Here is a 25,709-nt window from a genome sequence, read left to right as displayed (position 1 = left end):
CTAATGTCCCTCTGACTCAGCACCCTAGCTCTGAGATCATCGATTTTATTCACCAGAGACTGTACGTTTGCCAGCAAGGTAGTCAGTATAGGGAGTTTAAACCTCGTTTCCTTAAATGCACTTGTAACCCTGATCTACATCCACGCTTCCGTTGAGGTGTCCTCTGTGGGCCCTTCTGACCACAATCTGTGTTGTTTCCATCAGTTTTAAGCAATGATAGTTTGTTTAAACGCATTAAGACATCTTTGTTGACTGTACTGACCATGGAAGAAGTTGTGCTTTTTGGCTGTATCAGGCTGAAATGAGAATATTTAATTGTACCCATTAAGAATACTGCTGCTACTCGAATCGCCCCTAGGCGCCCCGGAAATATAAAGTTTCAAGTGGAATTCAGTCATTCTTCATGCTCTTGTAACATAAAGATGAACTGTTGACCTCAAAAATTATGCCATAATGGCCCTTGCACATTGTTATCTATCTCGACAACATTTTCTCTGTCAATGTAACACTCTATTCTGTTATTGCTTTTTTTCTTGTACTGCCTCAATATATTTATGTTGTGATATGTGTGGATATAGCAAGGTTTTTCACTGTATCTCGGTACATGTGACAATAGTAAACCAATTACTGATTGTCAATGTTTTAAACTTGTGAATCATGATTAAGAAAGTAGTAGCTTATCTTAAAAATAATCATCTGATTGACAGTGAGGAAGAAAGCCGCTAATTATAATTATAGATAGCAGGCCAGGTAGCAACTATGGAAAAGAGTAAACAGTTGACGTTTCGGGCCGAGACCCTTCATCAGGAATCTTGGCCAGAAACGTCAACTGTTTACTCTTTACCATAGATGCTAACTGACCTGCTGAGTTCTTCCAGCATTTTTAGATTAGATTAGATTATGAGGACACTCAGTCCTCATTTATTGTAATTTAGAAATGTATGCATTAAAAAATGATACAATGTTCCTCCGGTATGATATCACAGAAACACAAGACAGACCAATACTAAAACTGACAAAAACCACATAATTATAACATATAGTTACAACAGTGCAAAGCAATACCGTAATTTGATAAGAGCAGGCCATGGGCGTGGTTAAAAAAAGTCTCGAAGTCCCTATAGCCCATCATCTCACACAGACGGTAGAAGGAAGAAAACTCTCCCTGCCATGAGCTTCCAGCGCTGCAAACTTGCTGATGCAGCATCCTGGAAGCACCCGACCACAGTCCGACTCTGAGTCCATCTGAAAACTTCGAGCCTCCGACCAGCCCTCCGACACCAAGCACTGAGCACCATCTCTGCCGAGCGCTTCGACCCCGACCCCAGCCGCCAAGCAACAGGCAAGGCCAAGGATTTGGGGCCTTCCCCTCCGGAGATTTCGGATCACACAGTAACAGTGGCAGCGAAGCAGGCATTTCAGAAGTTTCACTAGATGTTCCTCCGTGCTCTCACGTCTGCCTCCATCGAATCAGAATTGTGCACGGCACCCTACTTGACAGATTACAGATATTCATCACCAGAGAGGCCGCGCGCGCTGCGTCATGCCGCCATCTTCTCCTCCTCCTGATTATTTTGTATGTGTTGCTTGTGCAACTCTCAGTTCGGCTAGCGGCTTAATCTAGGGGATGTTAGCCTGCAGCCCGGCCAAACTTAAGAAATCTTGTTTGGGTGGATGCTGTGTGATGTGTCCCCTGTTACAAATCAGTACCACAAAATAACAAATAGTACACAATATGTAATTAAATGATTGAGCTTTATAATTTTTAATTTGACCAAATGGTTAGTAAAGAAGCAAAAAAAAGAAAAAGGGCCCACTCTCATGAAACAGTCTAATGCACAATGTTGGAGCTCACTGATAAGGCCGTTCATCCACCATTGACCTCCTCCGATCGTCGCTGACCTTCAGACCCTCGCTCCAAGTCCACTCTGTCCAGCAGTCTACTAACTCTCTCCGTTCGCATCTTCTCTCCTCATCGCTCCCCGGCAAAAGACCCTGAAATCCCTCTCCCAGACACATAAGAAAGAATAACATCCCGCTCATTGTTTAACATGCCCTGTTATCTCTAGTCATGACCCAAGCATTGCTGCTACAGAGAAACCATTACCTCAGCAGTGGAACATTACAGAGAGGCCATTACATTAGCAGTGAAAACTTACAGCCTGTTAAACTTGGATTTCCAGCATCTGCAGATTTTCTTGTCTCTGTAATTATAGATAGTTCTCTAAGGAGTATATAAGTGGGTAGAGAAGTGGCAAATGGATTTGTATATCAAGAAGAGTGAGCTCATGTATATGAGATGGGCAGACAGTGCTGGGCGATATACAATCAATGGAAGAAGACTGAGAAACATAGAGCAACAGTGAATGGAGAACCTGCCAAAGATAGTGGGTAGAGCCCATTTCATCACCAGAAAAGCCCTCCCCACCGTTGTGCACATCTACAAGGAGGGCTGCCACAAGAAAGTAGCCTCATCATCAAATCCCGACCATCCCAGACCATGCTGCCTTCTCCTACCTTTGCGGAGGAGGTACAGCTGCCTTAGGTCCCACACCAGCAGGTTCAGGAACAATCATTACCCCTCAACCATCAGACTCCTGGACCAGGAGGATAACTTCACTCACCTCAACTCTGAACTGATCACTGAACATAACCCGTGGACTCATTTTCAAGGACTCTACATCTCACATTCTCAGTATCTATTTATTTTTTTTTTCCTATTTATTTGTTTGCTTGTATTTGTATTTGCTCAGTTTACCTTCTTTTGCACATTGTTTGTTTGCCAGTCTTGGTTTGTGTGCATTTTTTCATTGATTCTATTGTATTTTTTCGTTCCGCTGTGAATGCCTGCAAGAAAATAAATTTCAGAGTCGTATATGGTGACATATACTTACAATGGGAACGTATTTACTTGGAAACCCTGGAGTATATATCCAGAGATCCCTGAAAGTGGCAGAACATATGGAAAGTAACACATACAGTCCTGATGAAGGGTCTCGGCCTGAAACATCGACTATTTATTCCTTCCTACAGTTGCTGCCCGACCTGCTGAGTTCCTCCAGTGTGTTGTGAGTGTTGCTTTGGCCCCAGCATCTGCAGATTATTTTGTGCTGACTATTTATCCCTTCCTACATTTGCTGCCTGACCTGCTGAGTTCCTCCAGCATTTTGAGTGTGTTATCTGGTTTTCCAGCATCTCTTGTGGAAAAGTAGGAGGGAATGTGCAGTTGAATAAAACAGTAATTAGGCCACAGTGAGAATGCGGTCTAATCCTTATGTGAAATTAGAGGGGCACAAAGACAAAAGAAGCTCATGGAGGGAGATCCAAAGTCTGAGGCTTTTATCAGTTGAAAACATCCCCACTTTTGCTGTTCTGATGAAATTGAGGGATGATCAAGATGTTTCGGTTGAAGGAAGAACACATATAAGGAGGTCTGTCTGGGATTGTTTCAAAATATTACAGTTTAACAAATTCTGCTTTTGAAAAATACATTGTTTGTCTTTAGATTATTTTAAACATACAGAAATTCTGTTCTATAAGGACTGTGTTAATCCTTGGCATCTGCCATTGTTGCTCTACAGTGCAGTGACTATAAATTACAGTGCTGTGTTAAAATAAAGCCTATCTACTGTATCAAGGTTGGAACCCTTCTCTTTCTCCTTTAGTTTCTCATCAGTTTTTAGGATTCATGCCAAGGCAGCTTTATTTATGAACATATGGGTTGAATGAGCTCCCATTTTTTTCAGTTGCTTTACTTGGTGGCAAAAAAAAACAGAATGCCTTCACCTTCAGTCACATATGCCACTTCCTTTCCCTCTAGTCTCTTTCCGAAAAGCTTTCTAAGGTCAATTTGCTTTTTAAGTTATTCAGATCCATCCCCATTACCTGTCCATTTTACAGCCCCTGACTTCAACAAAGAGTGAAATCAGGCAGAGTACTCAACTTGTTGCTGGCAACCTAGCCTGGTCTGTTTGCTACAAACATGAGGAATTCTGCAAATGCTGGAAATCGAGAGCAGCACACACAAAATGCTGGAGGAACTCAGCAGGTTAGGCAGCATCTATAGAAATGAAGTTGGACAAATGAGATACAATTACAGTTTCTTTCCATTTAAGGATTAGAATTTCATGTCGATACTCAGAAGTTTCTTCCACTTGACTGTTTTTGCCCAGACCCAATTCAGGTGTATAATACCGCAGCTTCTGCTGTTGCTGGCTTCTGCACCAAATGCAGCAATCTAATGATCAAAGTTTCGAGATGTGAAGACCTCAGGACAACACACACACACAATTCTGGAGGAATACGTTAGGGATATTTAAGAGAGTCTTGGATAGGCACATGGATGAAAAGAAATTGGAGAGCTATGTGGAAGAGAAGGGTTAAATTGGTCTTACACTAGGTTAAAAGATCGTGGCCCAAAGGGCCTTTACTTTTCTGTAATATTCTGTGTTCTGTGTTCTAACTCAGCAAGTCAGGCAGCATAGGGATAGAAACAGTGGACATTTTGGGCCAAGATACTTCATCAGGACTGGGAAGGAAGGGGGCAGAAACCAGAATTAGAAGATGTGGGCAGGGGGAGCAGTGCAAGCTGGCAGGTAACAGATGAAACCATGTGAGGAGGAAAGTGGGTGGGTGATGACCTCAGGGACCCCCTTTGATCTAGGCAGCTGAGTTCACAAATATCTGACATGATAAGGTGTGTAGAAGTCAAGACAAGTCAAGTTACTTTTTATTGTCATTTTGACCATAACTGCTGGTACAGTACACAGTAAAAACGAGACAACGTTTTTCAGGACCATGGTGCTACATGAACAATACAAAAACTACACTGAACTACGTAGAATAACACAAAGCTACACTAGACTACAGACCTACCCATGACTGCATAAAGTGCACAAAACAGTGCAGGCATTACAATAAATAATAAACAAGACTATATGCACAGTAGAGGGCAGTAGGTTGGTGTCAGTCCAGGCTCTGGGTATTGAGGAGTCTGATAGCGTGGGGGAAGAAACTGTTATATAGTCTGGTCGTGAGAGCCCAGATACTTCGGTGCCTTTTGCCAGATGGCAGGAGGGAGAAGAGTTTGTATGAGGGGTGCGTGGGGTCCTTCATAATGCTGTTTGCTTTACAGATGCAGCGTGTGGTATAAATGTCTGTAATGGTGGGAAGAGAGACCCCGATGATCTTCCCAGCTGACCTCACTATCTGCTGCAGGGTCTTGCGATCCGAGATGGTGCAATTTCCGAACCAGGCAGTGATGCAGCTGCTCAGGATGCTCTCAATACAACTGCTGTAGAATATGGTGAGGATGGGGGTGGGAGGTGGACTTTTCTCAGCCTTCACAGAAAGTAGAGACGCTGCTGGGATTTCTTTGCTATGGAGCTGGTGCTGAGGGACCAGGTGAGATTCTCCGCCAGTTGAGCACCAAGAAATTTGGTGCTCTTAACGATCTCTATGGAGGAGTCGTCGATGTTCAGTGGAGAATGGTCGTTCTGTGTCCTCCTGAAGTCAACAACCATCTCTTTTGTTTTAAGCAACACACATCAAAGTTGCTGGTGAATGCAGCAGGCCAGGCAGCATCTCTAGGAAGAGGTACAGTCGACGTTTCAGGCCGAGACCCTTCGTCAGGACTAACTGAAGGAAGAGTGTTTTGTTCACATTCAGAGACAGGTTGTTGGCTTTGCACCAGTCCATTAGCCGCTGCACCTCCTCTCTGTATACTGACTCATCGTTCTTGCTGATGGGACCCACCATGGTCATGCCATCGACAAACTTGATGATGTGGTTCGAGCTGTGTGTTGCAGCACAGCCGTGGGTCAGCAGAGTGAACAGCAGTGGACTGAGCACACAGCCCTGGGGGGCCCCCGTGCTCAGTGTGATGGTGTTGGAGATGCTGCTTCCAATCCAGACTGACTGAGGTCTCCCAGTCTGGAAGTCTAGGATCCATTTGCAGAGGGAGGTGTTCAGGCCCAGTAGGCTCAGTTTTCCAGTCAGTTTCTGAGGAATGATTGTGTTGAATGCTGAACTAAAGTCTATGAACAGCATTCGCACGTACATGTCATTTTTGTCCAGCTGGGTTAGGGCCAGGTGGAGGATGATGGCAATGGAGTCATCTGTTGAATGGTTGGGACGGTGCGCGAACTGCAGGGGGTCCAGTGAGGGGGGCAGCAGGGTCTCGATGTGCCTCATGATGAGCCTCTCGAAACACTTCATGAGGATGAATGTGAGTGCGACAGGATGGTAGTCGTTGAGGCAGGACACTGAAGACTTCTTCGGCATGGGGATGATGGTGGTGGCCTTGAAGCACGTAGGAACAACGGCGCTGCTCAGGGAGATGTTGAAGATGTCAGTGAGAATCTCAGCTAGCTGGTCTGCACATCCTCTGAGCACTCTGCCAGGAATATTGTCTGGTCCAGCAGCCTTCCGTGGGTTGACCCTACACAGGGTTCTCCTCACATCGGCCATGGTAAGACACAGCACTTGGTCGTTTGGAGGAGGGGTGGTCTTCCTCACTGCCACGTCATTTTCCATCTCAAAATGAGTGTAGAAGTTATTCAATGCATCTGGGAGGGAGGCATCACCAGCACAGGCAGGTGGTGTTGTCTTGTAGTTGGTGATGTCCTGAATGCCCTTCCACATGCGCCGCGTGTCGCCACTGTCCTGGAAGTGGCTGTGGATTTGCTGGGCATGTGCACGCTTTGCCTCTCTGATGGCCCGGGACAGTTTGGCCCTCGCTGTTGTTAGGGCTGCCTTGTTGCCTGCTCTGAAGGCGGAGTCACGGGTCTTCAGCAGCGCACGCATCTCCGCGGTCATCCATGGCTTCTGGTTAGCATGTGTAGTGATGGTCTTGGCCACAGTGACATCATCAATGCACTTGCTGATGTAGCTAGTCACTGATGCCATGTACTCCTCTAAGCTGGTCGAGTCGCCATCGGTTGCAGCCTCCCTGAACATGTGCCAGTCTGTGTGCTCAAAGCAGTCTTGAAGAGCAGAGATGGCTCCTGTTGGCCAGGTTTTCACCTGCTTCAGAACTGGTCTGGAGTGCCTGACAAGCGGTCTGTATGCTGGGATTAGCATAGCAGAGATGTTGTCTGAGTAACCGAGGTGGGGGCAGGGCTCCACCTGGTACGCGCCGGGAATGTTTGTGTAAACAAGGTCCAAAGCGTTCTCCCCTCTCATTGCAAAGTCCACATACTGATGGAATTTGGGGTGCACTGACTTAAGGTTTGCGTGGTTAAAATCTCCAGCGACAATAAACAGTCCATCAGGGTGTGCATTCTGCAGTTCGCTAATAGCCCCATACAATTCACAGAGCGCCTCCTTGGCATTAGCGCTGGGGGGAATGTAGACACTGACTATAAGGACAGTGGTTGTGTTATTGTTGCACAATGAAAAGAGAATCAACACAAACTATTCATCCGAGTATTTATTAGAACATGAAAAGGAACAAATAAATGCCTTTGAGCAATTTTCCAGAATTGAAATCTGCGCCTAAAAGAATCCAGTGGCATTTGTCCAATTTCCTCTTGTTCTCCCTGTTGGCAGTTGGCCAGCCCATCTGTCAAACAGAATGTATTTATATACATTGTGAGACCCATCCTCCAGAAGGAAAACAGTCATTAATCTGCTCAAATATAGTCATTTGCATTAATTTACCAGATATCTTCTGACAGCCTTAATAGGACCCCTGATTAAACTGCACCACAGTCGGTACAGCATCTCTGTTTCCATGACACATGCTCTTACATTTTGGATTAAATTCGTTACACCAGGCAAAATGGGACTCAAATTAGATGTTATTACAGCTCGGGGCGTTGGAGTTCAGAGCTCAATCCCAGCGTCCTCTGTAAGGAGTCTGTACATCCTTCCCATGGCGGGTGTGGGTTTTCTCTGGGTTCTCTGGTTCCCTTCCAAAGTCCATTGGTACACGAGTTAGTAGGTTAATTGGTCATTGTAAACAGTCCCGTGATTAGGTCAGGGTTAAAAAAGTGGGTTGTCAGGGGTTGCTGGGCAGCATGGCTCGAAGGGTCAGAAGGACCTATTCTGCACTGCATTGCTAAATAAAAATAAAAATTTAATCAGTATTTACATGTTTCAAGCATGATTATTCACTCATTTTCAAGCCTTTCTGATTATCCTCTGTTGAGGTACTGTCATCTCTCCACTTTCAACAGATGATTGTACTGTATATTTTTAGTTATAAAATATATCATGAATTGGATTCACCACTGTGGTGTTGGCAGTTTCTTCTCCATATGGCTGTTTAGTAAGACACGTAAACAGTGTAGAGCAAACAACTGTTATTTTTGGCAAATGACACTCAACTAACAGCAGTGGTTGATACAACAATATTTTCAAAGAGGTTCCACAGATGTGTTCAAAGAGGGACACACAAGGTATATATTGCATGGCTATTTGCTGACGCGGTAATAAATGCATAAAGCAATAACAATCTTCACCTTGTTACAATTATCATGGAGTAACAGAATGAAACTCTTGTAATCCAATGCCTTTAGAGCTTTGGTGGCACTGGTTTGCCAGATTTTCCGAATTATTAGATATTGTTAATTATTACACCTAATGACCACTTTATTAGGTGCAGGAATGTACAAAATAAAATGGCCACGGGAGTGGATGCTGGTGTGAGAGGGGTTTTTGCGTTAAGCACATCTAGCAGATAACTTTAGCCACCAGTCTTCAAATCTGAATATAGATTGTAGATTTAATTTTAAAAGCCTTGAATCACAGACCAGACAATGCTGATTAAAATTCATTTAGATGTCTGTAATGTGGGTGCGAATTGGGAGGTGTGAAGTTTGTGCGTAGTTTCAAAGAAAGCATGGTGGGTCCATTGTAAATATGGATATATCCTTTGATGTTTAGCATATAAAATATAGAGCCCCACATTGGGACAGACAGACCTTTTTGCATCCAAAAGGGTCTCCATATGATGCTTGCTGTATCTTGTTTTGTCAAGGAGGTTGCTTCATATCTACTACAAACAGGAGAAAATCTGCAGATGGTGGAAATCCAAGCAACACACAAAATGCTGGAGGAATTCAGCAGGCCAGGCAGCATCTGTGGAAAAAAGTACAGTCGACGTTTCGGGTCGAAGGAACACTTGGTTTGGTCTTCCACTGCCCATCCACTTCAAGATTCCATGTGTTGTGTGTTTGTAGATACTCTTCTGCACACCACTGTTGCAACACATGGTTATTTGAGTTGCTGTCACCTTCCTGTCATCTTGAACCAGTCAGACCATTCTCCTCTGACCTCTCTCATTAATGAAGCATTTCCCCCCACAGTACCGCTGCTCACTGTTTTTGTTGTTCTTTTTCACCCCATTCTCTGTAAACTCTATGTGTGAAAAACCCAGGAGATCATCAGTTTCTGAGATACTCAAAACCAACCATCTAGCACCAACCATCATTCCATGCTCAAAGTGACTTAGATCACGTTTCTTCCTCATTCTGATGTTTGGTCTGAACAACAACTGACTCTCTTGACCACGTCTGTATGCTTTTATGCATTGAGTTACTGCGTCATGATTGGTTCTTGATTAGTAAGTGTGTCAAAGGTTATGGGTCGCTGTCTATAAGGAGCTTATATGTTCTTCTCATGACTGCATGGATTTCCTCAGGGTGCTGTATTTCCCCACAATCCAAAGATGAGGGTTAGGATTAGAAAGTTGTGAGCATGCTATGTTGGTTCATGGCGACACAGGTGGGCTGCTCCCGAGCACATGTTCAGACTGTCAGCGCAAATGATGCATTTTACTGCACGTTACAATGTTCATGTGATAAATGAAGCTAATCTTCATCTTTTATTTTTGTTCCCTCCCCCATAGGACTTTCAAAAGTAAAAGTGTTTTTAATGGTGAAATTGTGGAATTTATTACTGTGGAAGCCAAGTCCTTGAGTATATTTAAATCAGAGGTTGACAGGTTCTTGGTTAGTAAGGACATCAAATGTTAAGGAGAGAATAATGTTGAGAGGGATAATAAATCAGACATGATGGATTAGCAGAGCAGACTCAATGTGTTAAATGGCCTGATTCTGTTCCTATGTCTTATGGTCTTATGGTCTAAGGTAGCAAAGACAAGCCAGTGAAGTACGGGCTAGTCAGCCTGACATCAGCAGTGGGGAAGTTACGAGAGGGAATTCAGAGGGGCAGGATCTACCACCATTCGGATGGACAGATTAGGAGGGGTCAGCATGGCTTTGTGTGTGGAAAGTCATGTTTGAGGAACTTTTCTGAATTGTTTGGAGAACTGACCAAAGAGGTAACTGAGAATAGGGCAGTAGATGTTGTCTATATGGACTTCAGCAAGGCGTCAACAAGGTCCCATGTGGAAGATTGTTGTCTGGAAGGGCAGGTCCCCTGTAATCCAGAAAGAGATGGATAGGTGGATTCAAAATTGGACGGCTAACTGGATTCAAAATCTACCTCCTACTTCAAAATAGTGAGTTAGGAATCAGAGGGTGGTAGCTGAAGGTTGTTTCCCAGAATGAAGGCCAGTGACTAGCGGTCAGTGTTGGGATCCTTATTATTTTTTACTTACAGCAGTTTTAACGGGGGAACGACTGCACAAGCGCATGGACATCAGCCAGTAAGAACTGTGAGAAGATAGTCAGAGGCTTTTTCCCAGGGTGAAAATGGCTAGCACGAGAGGGCATAGTTTTAAGGTGCTTGGAAGTAGGTACAGAGGAGATGTCAGGGGTAAGTTTCTTACTCAGAGAGTGGTGAGTGCATGGAATGGGTTGCCGGCAGCTGTGGTGGAGGCAGAAGTGATAGGATCATAGAAACATAGAAAATAGATGCAGGAGTAGGCCATTCAGCCCTTCGAGCCCGCACCGCCATTCAGTTTGATCATGGCTGATCATCCTAATCAGAACCCTGTACCAGCCTTCCCTCCATACCCCCTGATCCCTTTAGCCACAAGGGCCATATCTAACTCCCTCTTAAATATAGCCAATGAACTGGCCTCAACTGCTTCCTGTGGCAGAGAATTCCACAGATTCACCACTCTCTTTAAGAGACTCCTGGATAGGTACATGGAGCTTAGAAAAATAGAGGGCTATGGGTAAGCATAGGTAGTTCTAAGGTAAGGACACGTTTGGCACAGCTTTGTGGGCTGAAGGGCCTGTATTGTGCTGTAGATTTTCTATGTTTCCTTGTTTCTATGTTTCTTTCAGTGGTTTGAACGGGGCACGACTGCACAAGCACTTGGACGTCAGCCACTGAGAACAGCGAGAAGAGTTTAAAAAGAAGACAGATTTATACAGCAGATGTCAGAGTAGATGGAGACAGAGTAGGAAGGCTTTGACTCAATGGGGCTTCGGCGATAAAGGGTCGAGGTGAGGTAAGTTATCTGTGTAGAATACAGGCAGAAAGTATGTGTGTGAGTCCGGTTTTCTGTGCTTGGTGTCAGATGTGGGAGGTCCTGGAGACTCCTAACCTCCCGAACGGCCGTATCTGCACCAGGTGGGTCGAGCTGCAGCTCCTAAGGGACTGGGTTAGGGAACTGGAGATGCAGCCCGATGACCTTCGTCTGGTCAGGGAGAGTGAGGAGGTGATAGAGAGGAGCTATAGGCAGGTAGTCACTCTGGGAACTGGGGAGACAGATAAGTGGGTAAGAGTCAGGAGAGAGAACGGCTAAACACATTGATGAAGGAAGAGCAGTAGAAAGAAACATAGAGACATACAAAATAGGTGCAGGAGTAGGCCATTCAGCCCTTTGAGCCTGCGCCGCCATTCAGTATGATCATGGCTGATCATCCAACTCAGAACCCTGTACCAGCCTTCCCTCCATACCCCCTGATCCCTTTAGCCACAAGGGCCATATCTAACTCCCTCTTAAATATAGCCAATGAACTGGCCTCAACTGTTTCCTCTGGCAGAGAATTCCACAGATTCACCACTCTCTGTGTGAAGAAGTTTTTCCTAATCTCAGTCCTAAAAGGCTTCCCCTTTATCCTCAAACTGTGACCCCTCGTTCTGGACTTCCCCAACATCGGGAACAATCTTCCTGCATCTAGACTGTCCAATCCCTTTAGGATTTTATACGTTTCAATCAGATCCCCCCTCAATCTTCTAAATTCCAATGAGTATAAGCCTAGTTGATCCAGTCTTTCATCATATGAAAGTCCTGCCATCCCAGGAGTCAATCTGGTGAACCTTCTTTGTACTCCCTCTATGGCAAGGATGTCTTTCCTCAGATTAGGGGACCAAAACTGCACACAATACTCCAGGTGTGGTCTCACCAAGGCCTTGTACAACTGCCGTAGTACCTCCCTGCTCCTGTACTCGAATCCTCTTGCTATGAATGCCAGCATACCATTCACTTTTTTCACCGCCTGCTGTACCTGCATGCCCACTTTCAATGACTGGTGTATAATGACACCGAGGTCTCGTTGCACCTCCCCTTTTCCTAATCGGTCACCATTCAGATAATAATCTGTTTTCCTGTTTTTGCTACCAAGGTGGATAACCTCACATTTATCCACATTAAATTGCATCTGCCATGAATTTGCCCACTCACCTAACCTATCCAAGTCACCCTGCATCCTCTTAGCATCCTCCTCACAGCTAACACTGCCGCCCAGCTTCATGTCATCTGCAAACTTGGAGATGCTGCATTTAATTCCCTCATCTAAGTCATTAATATATATTGTAAACAACTGGGGTCCAAGCACTGAGCCTTGCGGTACCCCACTAGTCACTGCCTGCCATTCCGAAAAGGTCCCGTTTATTCCCACTCTTTGCTTCCTGTCTGCCAACCAATTCTCTATCCACATCAATACCTTACCCCCAATACCATGTGCTTTAAGTTTGCACACTAATCTCCTGTGTGGGACCTTGTCAAAAGCCTTTTGAAAATCCAAATGTACCACATCCGCTGGTTCTCCCCTATCCACTCTACTAGTTACATCCTCAAAAAATTCTATTAGATTCGTCAGACATAATTTTCCTTTCACAAATCCATGATGACTTTGTCTGATGATTTCACCGTTTTCCAAATGTGCAGTTATCACATCTTTGATAACTGACTCTAGCATTTTCCCCACCACCGATGTTAGGCTAACCAGTCTATAATTCCCTGGTTTCTCTCTCCCTTCTTTTTTAAAAAGTGAGGTTACATTAGCCACCCTCCAATCCTCAGGAACTAGTCCAGAATCTAAAGAATTTTGAAAAATTATCACTAATGCATCCACTATTTCTCGGGTACTTCCTTAAGCACTCTGGGATGCAGACCATTTGGCCCTGGGGATTTATCTGCCTTTAATCCCTTCAATTTACCTAACACCACTTCCCTACTAACATGTATTTCGCTCAGTACCTCCATCTCACTGGACCCTCTGTCCCCTACTATTTCTGCAAGATTATTTATGTCCTCCTTAGTGAAGACAGAACCAAAGTAGTTATTCAATTGGTCTGCCATGTCCTTGCTCCCCATAATCAATTCACCTGTTTCTGTCTGTAGGGGACCTACATTTGTCTTAACCAATCTTTTTCTTTTCACATATCTATAAAAGCTTTTACAGTCAGTTTTTATGTTCCCTGCCAGTTTTCTCTCATAATCTCTTTTCCCCTTCCCAATTAAGCCCTTTGTCCTCCTCTGCTGGACTCTGAATTTCTCCCAGTCCTCAGGTGAGCCACTTTTTCTGGCTAATTTGTATGCTTCTTCTTTGGAATTGATACTATCCCTAATTTCCCTTGTCAGCCATGGGTGCACTACCTTCCTTGATTTATTCTTTTGCCAAACTGGGATGAACAATTGTTGTAGTTCATCCATGCGATCTTTAAATGCTTGCCATTGCATATCCACCATCAATCCTTTAAGGTGCCATTTGCCAGTTTATCTTAGCTAATTCACGTCTCATACCTTCAAAGTTACACCTCTTTAAGTTCAGAACCTTTGTTTCTGAATTAACTATGTCACTCTCCATCTTAGTGAAGAATTCCACCATATTATGGTCACTCTTACCCAAGGGACCTCTCACGACAAGATTGCTATTAACCCTTCCTCATTGCTCAATACCCAGTCCAGAATAGCCTGCTCTCTAGTTGGTTCCTCAACATGTTGTTTCAAAAAACCATCCCGCATACATTCCAAGAAATCCTCTTCCTCAGCACCCTTACCAATTTGGTTCACCAATCTATATGTAGATTGAAGTCACCCATTATAACTGCTGTTCCTTTATTGCACACATTTCTAATTTCCTGTTTAATACCATCCCCAACCTCACTACTACTGTTAGGTGCTCTGTACCAGCGTTTTCTGCCCCCTAGTGTTATGCAGCTCTACCCATATCGATTCCACATCCTCCCGGCTAATGTCCTTCCTTTCTATTGCATTAATCTCCTCTCTAACCAGCAATGCTACCCCACCTCCTTTTCTTTCATGTCTATCCCTCCTGAATATTGAATATCCCTGAATGTTGAGCTCCCATCCTTGGTCACCCTGGAGCCATGTCTCTGTGATCCCAACTACATCATATTCATTAATAACAATCTGCACTTTTAATTCATCCACGAACGCTCCTTGCATTGACACACAAAGCCTTCAGGCTCGCTTTTACAACACTCTTAGCCCTTATATAATTATGTTGAAAAGTGGCCCTTTTTGATGCTTGCCCTGGATTTGCCGGCCTGCCACTTTTACTTTTCACCTTACTACTTTTTGCTTCTAACCTCATTTTACACCCCTCTGTCTCTCTGCACTGGTTCCCATCCCCCTGTTGTGAACTAACCTCCTCTCTCCTAGTCTCTTTAATTTGATTCCCACCCCCCAACCATTCTAGTTTAAAGTCACCTCAGTAGCCCTCGCAAATCTCCCCGCCAGGATATTGGTTCCCCTCGGATTCAAGCGTAACTCACCCTTTTTGTACAGGTCACACCTGCGCCAAAAGAGGTCCCAATGATCCAAAAACTTGAATCTCTGCCCCCTGCTCCAATCCCTCAGCCACGCATTTATCCTCCACCTCATTGCATTCCTACTCTCACTGTCGCGTGGCACAGGCAGTAATCCCAAGATTACTACCTTTGCAATCCTTTTTCTCAACTCCCTTCCTAACTCCCTATATTCTCCTTGCAGAACCTCTTCCCTTTTCCTACCTATGACATTGGTACCTATATGTACCACGACCTCTGGCTCCTCACCCTCCCACTTCAGGATATCTTGGACACGATCAGAAATATCCGGACCCTGGCACCAGGGAGGCAAACTACCATCTGGGTCTCTGGACTGCGTCCACAGAATTGCCTATCTGACCCCCTTACTATCGAGTCCCCTATTACAACTGCCCTCCTCTTCCTTTCCCTACCCTTCTGAGCTACAGGGCCGGACTCTGTGCCGGAGGCACGGCCACTGTCGCTTCCCCCAGGTAAGCTGTCCCCCCCAACAGTACTCAAACAGGAGTACCTATTGTCAAGAGGCACAGCCACTGGGGTACTCTCTATATTACCTGACTCTTCCCCGTCCCCCTCCTAACCATGACCCACTTGTCTGCCTCCCGTGGCCCCGGTGTGACCACCTGCCTGTAACTCCTCCCTATCAACTCCTCACTCTCCCTGACCAGACAAAGGTCATCGAGCTGCAGCTCCAGTTCCCTAACGCGGTCCCTTAGGAGCTGCATCTTGGCGCACCTGGTGCAGATGTAGTGTATATGGACATCAGCAAGGCATTTGATAAGGTACCCCATGCAAGGCTTATTGAGAAAGTAAGGAGGCATGGGATCCAAGGGCACTGGAAACCTGTGCCAACCAACTGGCAGAAGTGTTCAAGGATATTTTCAATCTCTCATTGCTGCAGTCAGAGGTTGCAGTCCTGCTTGCAAAAGAGTGACAATCATACCAGTGCCCAAGAAGATCAGGGTGATAGCATCAACGAATATCGCCCAGTTGCACTCACATCTACCATGATTAAGTACTTTGAGGGGTCAACTGCTGCCTAAGCAAGGGCCTGAGCCTGCTGCAATTTGCCTATCACCACAATAGATCTGCAGTAGATGCAATTTCACTTGCTCTACACTCAGCCCTGTATCACCTGGAGTTTAGTAATACCTATGTTGGGCTGCTGTTTATTGATTCGACCCCAGGTTCAACACCCTATATCCTCGGTACTAATCAACAAGCTCCAAAACCTGGGTCTCTGTACTTTCCTCTGCAACTGGATCCTTGACTTCCTCACTAGGAGACCACAGTCAGTGTGGATCAGATATAACATCTCCTCATTGACAATCAACACTGGCGCACCTCAAGGATATGTGCTTAGCCTACTGCTCTACTTGCTCTACACCGCTGATGATGTGGCTAGGCACAGCTTAAATACCATCCGTAAATTTGTTGATATCACAACAATTGTTGATAGAATTTCAGATGGTGACAAGGAGGTGTACAGGAATGAAAGAGATCAGCTGGTTGAATGGTATCGCAAAAACAACCTTGCACTCTCAGGCCTGCATGAAGGCCTCTTCCAGTCTCCACCCAGCTAACAGGAGTCACCTGCCATTCATTTCGACCTCATCACCGGCAGCCTATTTAAACCCTACTCTCATCCACAATCCTTGTTCACTTTTCAAACTAGCCAGCCTTAACCAGATGCTCCTTGCTTTCAGTTTCTTTGTTGCCAGTTGTCTTTAGTATCTGTTCACTCTTGTTTTGTGACTACTTGTGGCTTGTTATTTTTGCAGTCCGTTATCAAAGTTATTGTTCATTGCTGAGTCATCTCTGATCCTCTGCTTTTAGGTCAAGCCTGTGCCATATTTCCTATCATGCCCTCAACATTATGTCATGGTCCGGTCCAAAGTCCGCATTCCGGTTCACGGTCCAGTCCGCAGACTCCAGACTTTGGGTCTTCCGACTGTCCCTTGTTTTGGTTGGACTTAACCATAAGCACCTGATGCTCATCTTGGGGCTGGCAATATAAGTGGCCCTGGGATTGAGTGTGGTTGCTGGGTTGTGTTGTCAGTCTCCCCTTGGAGCAACCCACTGGTGGAAGGCTAATGCAGTCATCGAGATATGGATTTAGCTGTTCCGTAGCCCGCCGAGGTTACTGACCGCCTCAAGTCTTGGAGCCACCCCGGATCTAGCTCCCTTCTGTCCCTTGCCTCTGTTGGGTAAGCCAGGCCATTTGTCGTTATCCTGCGGTTGTGTCTGTCCCTCCCTGCCCTTGCCTCTGTTGGGTAAGCCAGGCCGTTTGCCGTTACCCTGCGGTTGGATCTATTCCTCCCTGTCCTTGCCTCCATGGGGTGGAGTCCCGCGTCCTGCCCAGGAGTTGCCTCGGAGTACCCTGGCCTTGTCACGTCTTCGCCTGGCCTCCAGGAACCTGAGCCTTGCCACGTCTTCGCCTGGTTTTGGGGTTCAAGCCAGAGTCAAGACCCAGTTTCTGGGTCCTTGTCCAGTCTCTGGCTCGGAGTCCACGCCCAGGTTCCTTGTTCCCAGTCCCTCGTCCTGGTCCTGCTCCCCTAGCCTTGTCTGTGTTCCTGTCCCTGCTCCTAGTCTGCGTCCTGTCCCGTCATTTAGTTTTGTCCGTTTCTGTTCCTGGTACTTCAGTGCCTGTGTCTTGCATTTGGGTCTGTTCCCAACGCGCCCCCCCCCCCCACCATTGTGACACATTAGTAAGACCAAGGAATTGATTGTGGACTTCAGGAAAGGGTAAGTGGAGGGAACATACTCCAATCCTCATAGAGGGATTAGTAGTGGAAAGGGTGAGTAGTTTCAAGTTCCTGTGTGTCAACAACATCTCTGAAGATCTATCCTGGGCCAGCATATTGATGTAATTACAAAGAAGGCAATAACAACAGTGGCTATATTTAATTAAGAGTTTGAAGAGACTTGGTATGTCACTAAAGACTCCAGCAAATTTCTACAGAACTGCCGTGGAGAGCATTCCAACTGGTTAGATCACCATCTGGTATGGAGAGGCCACTACACAGGATCGGGAAAAAGCTGCAGAAGGCTCTATCATGAGCATTAGATACCCCAGTGTCAAGAACATCTTCAAAACACAATGCCTCAAAAAAGCTGCATCTAGCATTAATGATCTCCATCACCCAGGACATGACCTCTTCTCATTACTACCATCAAGGTAGAGATACAGTCTGAAGACACACACTCAAAGTTTTAGGAACAGTTTCTTCCCATCTACAATCAGGTTTCTGAATGTACAATGAACCCATGTAATCTACCTCTACTTTTCTTTTTTTGCTGTCTATTTGCACTGTACATTTAGTTTATTTTTATTACTGTAATACATAGTTTTTTAATATTCTGTATTGCACTGTACTGCTGCAAAACAACAAATTTCACAATGTATTCCAGTGATATTAAACCTGATTCTGATTCTGTTGAACAACTCATTTTTTGGCCAACATGGGTACAAAAGGCCAAACAATCACCTTTTTATCGTGTAAACTTCTGTGACTCTCCCAGATAAGAGCCTATGACATATCTTAGATCATTTTTAAAAATACAATCTCCTTAATTTGGCTGATATTTATTCCTCATTTTCCAAACTAATACCTTCCCTTCATGTTTTCCCTTAGTGTGATTAAAACCTGCACATAATCACACTGTCTTGAACCTGCAGTGAGGTTTCCTTATCTTTTGCATCCCAAGCAAGCTGCAGCAAAGCCCAATACAATGTTTACTTCCTTGCTATACACTCATTTTCTGTGTTCCATGGACAAAGATACCCACTGAGCATCAGCATTTAAGGACTTTAAGCAACACACAGAAATACTGGAGGAACTTAGCAAGTTGGGCAGCATCTACGGACAAAAATAAACAGTGTTCGTTTCTAGACAGGGCCCTTCATCAGGACTGGAAGGGAAGGGACAGAAGACGGAATAAGATGGTGGGGGGAGGGGAAGGAGTACAATCTGGCAGGTGATAGGTGAGATCAGGTGAGGTGTGTGAAGGAGGAGGGGACGATGGGAGATTCTGGAAGGTTTTGCGTGGAAGAAGTAGGGCCAGAAGAGCTAATCTGATAGAACATAGAATAGTACAGCACAGTACAGGCCCTTCGGCCCACAATGTTGTGCTGACCCTGAAACTCTGCCTCCCATATAACCCCCCACCTTAAATTCCTCCATATATCTGTCTAGTAGTCTCTTAAACTTCACTAGTGTATCTGCCTCCACCACTGACTCAGGCAGTGCATTCCACACACCAACCACTGTCTGAGTAAAAAACCTTCCTCTAATATCCCCCTTGAACTTCCCACCCCTTACCTTAAAGCCATGTCCTCTTGTATTGAGCAGTGGTGCCCCGGGGAAGAGGCGCTGGCTATCCACTCTATCTATTCCTCTTATTATCTTGTACACCTCTATCATGTCTCCTCTCATCCTCTTTCTCTCCAAAGAGTAAAGCCCTAGCTCCCTTAATCTCTGATCATAATGCATACTCTCTAAACCAGGCAGCATCCTGGTAAATCTCCTCTGTACCCTTTCAATGCTTCCTCATCCTTCCTATAGTGAGGTGACCAGAACTGGACACAGTACTCCAAGTGTGGCCTAACCAGAGTTTTATAGAGCTGCATCATTACATCACGACTCTTAAACTCTATCCCTCGACTTATGAAAGCTAACACCCGATAAACTTTCTTAACTACCCTATCCACCTGTGAGGCAACTTTCAGGGATCTGTGGACATGTACCCCCAGATCCCTCTGCTCCTCCACACTACCAAGTATCCTGCCATTTACTTTGTACTCTGCCTTGGAGTTTGTCCTTCCAAAGTGTACCGCCTCACACTTCTCCGGGTTGAACTCCATCTGCCACTTCTCAGCCCACTTCTGCATCCTATCAATGTCTCTCTGCAATCTTCGACAATCCTCTACACTATCTACGACACCACCAACCTTTGTGTCATCTGCAAACTTGCCAACCCACCCTTCTACCCCCACATCCAGGTCGTTAATAAAAATCACGAAAAGTAGAGGTCCCAGACCAGATCCTTGTGGGACACCACTAGTCATAACCCTCCAATCCGAATGTACTCCCTCCACCATGACCCTCTGCCTTCTGCAGGCAAGCTAATTCTGAATCCACCTGGCCAAACATCCCTGGATCCCATGCCTTCTGACTTTCTGAATAAGCCTACCATGTGGAACTGTGGACAGAGGAATGAGGAGAAGGAGGTGGGAACCAAAGGGAGTTGAAGGCAGGTCATGAGAGTGGGACGGGAGAATGTACAAGGTGAGAGGACTATTTCCCTCCAAAGGTGTTGAATTTCCCTAGCTTTTTGTGTGTTTTGTTCAAGATTTGCAGCATCAGCAAAACTTGTGTCTTTAAAGGCTTTGAATCATTTGAAAACATCCTATTTTTCTATCAAAGTGAAAAAAACTTATTTCCCCATTTTATACTCCTCCTGTTAACATCACATTGCAGAATCTTTGTACCTTCTTCACTGTTCACTTTCCACCTAGACTTACATTGCCATCAGACTTGGAAATGTTATACTTTATCAATTTCTTCTAAACCTTCCATTAGATTGTAAATGGCTGAAGCAGCAAACTTTACTATAGTGAGAGAGGAGCATAATGGCTGACTAAGGATATGTCGAGACTTGTCTTTCCTATGTAGGGTTTTTTCTTGTTGGTTAGGTCTAAACGGTCAGTTATCACTTCTACTGTGAATTTCTTTCTGCAGTGATAGCTGTGGAAATTTTTACTGCTATTAGTTCTTTGTTGATTTGTTTGTGCAAATGTTAGTGCTTTAGAAGCATTTATTTTGGAGAGTCAAATTTAAATGCTTTTGACATACCACCCTTTTGAAGGCTGCTCCTTGGTTCATTAATGCATTTACCTATACCTTTTTAATATCTGGTTTATTTTGTATCGAATCATCAGAAGCATGAAATACTTGAGAGCCTCAGCAATTATCAAAACTAGTTGAGCCCTGTTTGCGGAACAAGGAATGAGAAATTGCAGTGTGACAATGGAATTCAGTTTGCTACAAGGGAATTTACAATTTGCAAAGCAATATGCACTATGGTGATCTTATACCCAACTCTCCTGGGTTTTATAGTGAGACGTACAGTGTTTTGAGCAGTTTGGGGCCTCTTATCGAAGAAAGGACGTGCTGGGATTGGAAAAGGTACAGAGAAGGTTCAGAAGAATCATCCCAGGAATGATGTTTGAGGAGCATTTGATTGCTCCGGGCCTGTACTGACTGGTTTGGAGAATAGGAGTTAGGGATCTCATTGGAACCTGTTGAATATTGAAACATCTGGATAGAGTGGGGGCCGGCTGGTGGCGCAGTGACATCAGCGCCGGTCTCCGTAGCGAAGGTTCCCAAGTTCGAATCCAGTCAGGCCGATCCCGGACACGTTTTCCATCCGAAACTCGCAACTCAGCCTCGTAAAAAAAAACTGCGCTGTGAGAAGGACGTGGGGGAACACTCACAGAATCTTTCCTCCAAGACAACCACTTGAAAAAAGTGGTCACCGAGGCTCTGGTAGAGTATGACACACAAAAAAAAAGAGAGTGGATGTGGAGAGGATTTTTCTGTAGCAGGGGAGACTAGAAACAGAATAGAGGTATGTCCCTTCAGTACAGAGATGAGGAGGAATTTCGTCAGAGGTTGGTGAATCTGAAGAATTCATTGCCACAGACGTCTGTGTGAGGCCAAGTCATTTTAAACAGAGCTTGATAGATTCTTGATTAGTAAGGATGTCAAAGTTTCTGGGCATAGGGAGGGTTGGAGAATAAAGCTGAGTATACTAGGCACCCACCAAACTCTGTGTAACAAAAAAATTGCTCCTCACATTTCCTTTGAAATTACCCCCTCTCATCTTAAATTGATGTCCTCTGACAATTCAATCCTGGGACAACGATACCGTCTGTCTATTCTGTCTGTGCCTCTCATAACCTTATAAATCTCTATCGGATCTCCCCTCAGCCTCCACCACCAACAGAGAAAACAACCCAAGTTTTTCCAAGTTCTCATTACAGTACATGCCCTCTAATGCAGGCAACATCCTGGTTAACCTCTTCTGCACCTTCTTTAAAGCCTCAATATCCTTCCTATAATGGGCTGACCAGACTGTAGACTCCAGATGCAGCCTAACTAGAATGTTATAAAGCAGCAACATGACTTCCTGACTTTTGAACTCAATGTTTCAACTCATAAAGGCAAACATGCCATATGCCATCTTAACCATTCCACCAAGCTGTGTAGCCACTTTCAGGGAGTTATGGACCTCATGACCCCTCGACTCATCGATACTGTTAGGGGTCTTGCTGGGTTAAACTCCATCTGCCATTTCTCTGCCCACATCTGCAACAGATCTACAGCCCATTGTTTTCTTTGCCACCAATCTTCATATCATCTGCAAATTTACTAACCCAGTCATCTACATTTTCATCAATGTAATTTATATACATCACAAACAGCAGAACTCCCAGCACAGATCCCCGCAGAACACCGCCAATCACAGACCTTCAGCTGGAATAAGACCCTCCGACCACTCTCCTCTGTCTTCTAAGGACAAGCCAGTTCTGAATCAGAATCTGAATCAGGTTTATTATAACCAGCGTTTGTCGTGAAATTTGTTAACTTAGCAGCAGCAGTTCAATGCAATACATAAATATAGAAGAGAGAGAAAAACAAAATAAAATAATAATAATAAGTAAATCAATTATAGTATACGTACTGTATATTGAATAGATTAAAAATTGTGCAAAAACAGAAATAATGTATATTTAAAAAGTGAGGTAGTATCCAAGGGTTCAAAGTCCATTTAGGAATCAGATGGCAGAGGGGAAGAAGCTGTTCCTGAATTACAGAGTGTGTGCCTTCAGGCTTCTGTATCTCCTGCCTGATGGCAACAGTGAGAAAAGGGCATGCCCTGGGTGCTGGAGGTCCTTAATAATGGATACTGTCTTTCTGAGACTAAACAGCCTGAATCAAACCAAATCTGAATCCAAACAGCCAATTCACCATGGATTCCATGCATGTTGATCTTCTGGAAGAGCCTCCCATGAAGAACCTTGTCAAACATCTCACTAAAATCTTTTTACAGATAAACCGAGTGTCTGATAAACTGAGTGCCGTGAGTCTTTCCTGTTTTTATATCAAAAAAAGACTAAAATCTTGCTTAATTGTTACTTACAGCTATAGCACTTAAGTTGCCAGTCAAGCCAACGAATGACAGAGAGGCTAAGGAAAAAAAAATCCTCCACAAGCACAAGGAGAAGACAATGAGACATAGGAGCAGAATTAGGCCACTTGGCCCAAAGAGTCTGCTCTGCCATTTCATCGTGGCTGATTTATAATCCCTCTCAACCCCATTCTCTTGCCTTCTTCTCGTAACCCCTGATGCCCTGACTAACCAAGAACCTATCAACCTCCACTTTAAATATACCCAATGACTTGCCTCCACAGCCATCTGTGGCAATGAATTCCACAGATTCACCACTTCTGGCTAAAGAAATTCCTCAGTATCTCTGTTCTAAATGGATGTCCCTCTATTCTGGGGCTGTGCCCTCTGGTCCTGATCTCACCCACTATAGCAAACAACCTCTCCACATCCATTCTATCTAGGTCCTTCAATATTCAATAGGTTTCAATGAAATCTTCCTCCAGAATTCTGTGTGTTACTCCATCTCCTACCGACCTGAAACAGACGTGCTGAAACTTTGAGTATCAACAGCAACACTGAAAACATGGGCAGAACGCCTGCAGTATTGAGTATAGCTTCAACGATACCCAAAGCACTGCATCGTCAACAGGATGCCCGACACATCAAACGTACGCATCCACAAAGTGAAACACATCTTTCCAAATGAGCAATATAACAAGGGTACCAAGTAATAATAGTTTCTTAACTTTTAAAATTCAAGCTAAAATTTATAGAAATCAGAATCAGATTTATTATCACTGTTTTATATGGTGTGAAATTTGTTGTTTTGTGACAGCTGTACAATTCAAAAACAAAATTGCTATAAATTACAAAATAAATAAATAATGCAAAATAAAAATAATAATGAGGTAATGTTCTTGGGCTCACAGACCTTTCAGAAATCTGATGGTGAAGGGGAAGAAGTTGATTTTGAGTGGTTGAATACGAGTCAATGAATGGAAAACAATAAAGGAAGAAGGATATTAAAACATGAATAAGGATCTATGATAGGTAGGAAAATAAGTTATGAAGAAAATATAAATGGGCTGCAAATGATATAGGTGGGTTATGTTATGTGAGCGGGCAAATATCTGGCAAATGGATCATGATGTCGGGAAATATGAAGCTGACCATTTGTAAATGTTGAATGCTTGTGAACCTCTGAAACACAGAGTGATGTGGAGAGGAATTGAATGGAAAAGTGGGGAAATTATGCACAGCCATCTGGGGCATTGGTGAAACTGCACCTGCAATATCGTGTATAGCATTGGCTTCAGATTTAGGGAATGATGCTAATGTGTTAGGGCACAGAACGTTACAGGTCCTATGGCTCACAATGTTGTGCCGACCTTATAATCTACTCCAAGATCAATCTAACCCTTCCTTCCTACATAGCCCTCCATATTTCTATGATCCATGTGCCTATCTATACATTTATGAAATGTCCCAGAGCAAGTTGATATGATTGTTAAGAAGACGTATATATACCTGCCTCACCACCACCCTTGACAGGGCGTTCCACATGCCCACCACTCTCTGTGTAAGGAACCTACCTCTGACATCCCCCCTCCCCATACTTTGCTCCAGTACCTTAAAATTATGCTCCCTTGTACTAGCCATTTCTGCCCCGGGAAAAAGTCTCTGGCTATCCACTCTATCTATGCATTTTATCATCACGTACGCCTCTAAAAGGTCACCTCTTATCCTCCTTCACTCCAAAGGGAAAAGCCCTAGCATGCTCAACCTGCATAACGTCACAAGACATGGCCTCTAGTCCAGGCAGCATCCTGGTAAACCTCCTCCGCACCCTCTCTAAAGCTTCCATATCCTTCCTATAGTGAGGTGACCAAAACTGAACACAATATTCCAGCTGTGGTCTCACCAGGGTTTTATAGAGCTGCAACTTTGCCTAGAGGCTCTTGAACTCAATCCCCAACTAATGAAGGCCAACATACCATACGCCTTCTTAACAATCATATCAACTTGCTCTGGCAACTTTGAGGGATCTGTGGACGTGGACCCCAAGATCCCTCTGTTCCTCCACACTTTATTCTGCTTTCAAATTTGACCTTCCAGTGTGAATCACTTCACACTTGTCCAGGTTGAATTCCAAATGCCTCTTCTCAGCCCAGATCTGCATCATGTCCTGTTGCAGACTACAACAACCCTCCGCACTATCCACAATTCCACCAACCTTTGTGTCATTTGCAAACTTACTTACCCACTATACCACTTCCTCATCCAAGATACTTACATTCTGCGTATCACAGGGAGCAGGGGTCCCGGAACAGATCCCTGTGGAACACTACTGGCCACCAATCTCCAGGCAGAATACTCTCCACCTACTACTGCCCTCCGCCTTTGGACAAGCCAATTCTGTATCCACACAGCCAAATTTCCCTGGACCCCAGGCCTTCTGACTTTCTAAATGAGCCTACCATGGGGAACCTTATCAAATGGTTTAATAAAATCTATATACATCTCAACTACTGCTCCAACTCCATCGATGAGTCTTGTCACATCCTTAAAGAGTTCCACTACGCTTGTGGTACGTAACCTACCCCTCATAAAGCCATGTT

Source organism: Mobula birostris, chromosome 1, assembly GCF_030028105.1.
Source record: "Mobula birostris isolate sMobBir1 chromosome 1, sMobBir1.hap1, whole genome shotgun sequence".
Classification (NCBI taxonomy): Eukaryota; Metazoa; Chordata; class Chondrichthyes; order Myliobatiformes; family Myliobatidae; genus Mobula; species Mobula birostris.
Note: the sequence above shows the minus strand (reverse complement) of the source record.